Genomic DNA, 3,517 nt, shown 5'->3' on the forward strand with positions numbered 1-3,517 from the left:
ATTGACCCTAAATGACCTTTGACCTTGTCATGTGACGTGAAACTCATGCAGGATGTTCATTGATACTTGATTAACCTTATGTCCAAGTTTCATGAACTAGGTCCATATATTTTCTAAGTTATGATGACATTTCAAAAACTTAACCTCAGGTTAAGATTGCGATGTTGATTCCTCCAACATGGTCTAAGTTCATTGACCCTAAATGACCTTTGACCTTGGTCATGTGACATGAAACTCTAATAGGATGTTCAGTAATACTTGATTAACCTTATGGCCAAGTTTTATTAACTAGGTCCATATACTTTCTAAGTTATGATGTCATTTCAAAAACTTAACCTCAGGTTAAGATTTGATGTTGACGCCGCCGCCGCCGCCGCCGCCGTCGCCGCCGCCGTCGCCGTCGCCGTCGGAAAAGCGGCGCCTATAGTCTCACTTGCTTCGCAGGTGAGACAAAAACTGCATTACCAAAACAACATTTTGCCTTATTGGGGGCTCCGAAAAGCACGATATTCAATTAAATTTATTTGGCGTAATAAAACAAACAAGAAGTTACAAAGTAAATAAATACGCATGGATGAGCCAGGACTTCTGTAAAAGCATCCCGTGCTTATATTTGAGGCCCTAAATAAATCAAGAAATATTATATGTTAATATCTTAATAGTCAAGCAACAGATAAGGTAGAAGGGGTACCTTCTACAGGCTCTTGTGGATCTATGCTCTAAGGTGTCCGAAAGTAATTGCATATATTTTTTAAAATTAGATATATAGATAAAGAGAACGATATTATGTTTTACATGAAATCTTTCAAAGAAAGTACAATAAAAAAGAAAAAACATTTTTAAATCGATTTTCAACAATTTTTTAAGCAAGAAATCTCCTAAACTAATGATATGCAATTTTCATGACGTAATTTGCATATGTAAACAATAATTTTTGTTCGTGAAATTTTGCAAGTCTCTTTTGCACTACTTGAACAATATATTTTGAAAGTTTAAAGGTATAGTGTATGATTGGTTGATCTCAGACAAGGGCAATGAATCAATTTTGAAATTATTGCATTCATTAAATACCTATATTATTGCTCTATTTTATCACGGAAAAGAAACTTGCATAACTTTTCTATTTTTATGATATTGAGGGGTGAAACATATTATAACCCCTGTCGGTTAACCGTACTTACTTAGGCCTTTCTTGTTGACGCCCTCTCGGGTTAAGAAATAAAATGTTCGTCTCTTCATTTATTTAAGGCAAACGTTAAATCTGTGTTATTATCAGAGTACTTGAAGTAAAATTTCTGCGTCGTATCCTTTTTATCGTGAATTTATTCCTCCTTCGATTTAGTCATTACCAATATCTTCATAATGACCATCATCATCTCCATAGCCTTCATCATCATCATCAACGTCATCATCATATCACCGTCACCCTCAGCTATTTGAAAATATATGCTCATTCTGCTTTATAAATGTATTAATTAATTCAATTAGTATAAGTTTGGGATTGTCATTTTTTCAAGCAATCTGCTTATGATGACAATGCTTCTGCTGCAAATTGTGAATATCATATAGTTAACAATTTTCGTCTGGAATTATCTTTTTAGTACTCTTTATTTATAATTCATGCCAAAAATACTAACATGTTATGTTTATTATGTTATGAAAAATGTATTATAAGAATGTTATGGATGCAGAAGAGAACAATAAATCAAATCAAATCAAAATCAGATATATATTCTTTTCTCTTACATTTATGTACATACTTAATATATATGTTGAATTGGGAAAAAAGTTCAAAACAGTACAACCCAAAATCAAAAAAATTATTCACCATTTCTTGATTGTTGTATCACAAAAAAAACATCTGTAAAGAAACCTGTAAGTTATTGAAATACTACTAGTAAGATTTATGAGAGAAGATCCGGGGAGAAGATATTCACGTGTGCAGAAAAAACGAAACCGAGATTTAGTGATGATCTATCATAATTTAATCATAAATAAAATAGACAAATGACCTACCAACATAAAGCTTAGAATCTCCTCTTTCATCTGGTACAACTTAGATTATTCCTCATCCACGCATGAGTGAGCAAAAAAATTCAAAGAAATGATGCCAAAAACTCATTCGGCGGGGGTATCTAAATTTCAAAAAGAAAGTCACATGAATGAAAAGTTTAATATCTGCTTTTTCATTTGATACCACAATCACAAAAAATTGTCAAGAAGTAAACAAGTTATGATCCCTCGAAACAATGCTTGTATTTGCATAATTTCAGTAAATAAACGTATTTTCACCAGTTTCCCACAGAAGCTATCGCGCGGTAACAAAAGAGTTAATGCATGGCTGATCTTCAACAAAACGGAGCGTCGAGTGAGTTTGAACGCGAGCCTGTAAAACCTCTTCATTTTATGAAATTATTGAAATTCAAGCCTTAATTCAAATAACCAGAACTTTGTTATTTCTTGTCCATTTTCTGTATTGAGGTATCAAATTAAAGAGCAGATATTGAACTTTTTAACAATGTGGGTTTTTTTAAAACCCAGATACGGCCCTCCAAGTGACTTTTTGGAATCCCCTTTTCAAATTATTTTTGCTCACTCATGCGTGAATGAGAAATAATTTAAGTAATTTCAGATGAAAGAGGAGATTCTAAGCTTTAAAATGGTAGGTCATTTGTCTATTGTATTTGTGATTAAGTTATGATATATCATCGTTAAATCTCGGTTTCGTTTTTTGTGGGACGCACTTTATATGATCGAACACGTAGAGGGCGCTCTTTAATATACTTGAAGGAAAGGACAAGTCTGCTCAGAGACGAGCGAAAACCTATTTCGATGTGGCTGTTGGCTGTGCGAACAACAAAATCACAAAGCAGGAAGTGGAAAGCGAGTCTCTGATTTCGTCTTCGCTGTTCGCGTTTTTCCAAACGGAATCACAAAGCGGAAAGCGTGTTCTGATTTTGTTTTTGATACATAAAAACACAAATCACAGAGCGGAAAGCGTGTTCTGATTTTGTTTTTGATACATGAAAACACAAATATAAATTAAGAAACCAGAAAGATCCCAAAAGCGTTTCTGATTTCAATATTCTGTTTTTGATCAACAAAAACGAAATCACAGCACGTTTTTTCGTTTTCTGTTTTCAAAGACCGAACCACGATGCTGATTTCTGTTTCCGCTGTACGCTGAACGGAAATGAAAAACAAATTATCCATTAGTACCCTGATTTGTTACCCCTCTACCTGGTAGGGTCTGGTAGCCTGTCGAGTGGGGCGTGCAAACCTCCTGCGGTTTTGAAGGGGAGCAGGTACACCAATGCCCAGCCGATGTATTTCCTTTAATTCCTTGCATCTCTGGGGAAGATTGTCCCCGAACAGCAGGCTAGAGATTGAGGAACCCACCTTATCAGTGCATAGTGAGCGAAAAGCAATATCAAGCTCCGGCTTGATGAGCTCACGACGCCTCAAGCTCAGGTCGAGGCTTGCCGCCCCTAAAAGGACAATGCCGTCCAGTTGCAGC

This window comes from Lytechinus variegatus, chromosome 9 (genome assembly GCF_018143015.1).
Source record: "Lytechinus variegatus isolate NC3 chromosome 9, Lvar_3.0, whole genome shotgun sequence".
Taxonomy (NCBI): domain Eukaryota; kingdom Metazoa; phylum Echinodermata; class Echinoidea; order Temnopleuroida; family Toxopneustidae; genus Lytechinus; species Lytechinus variegatus.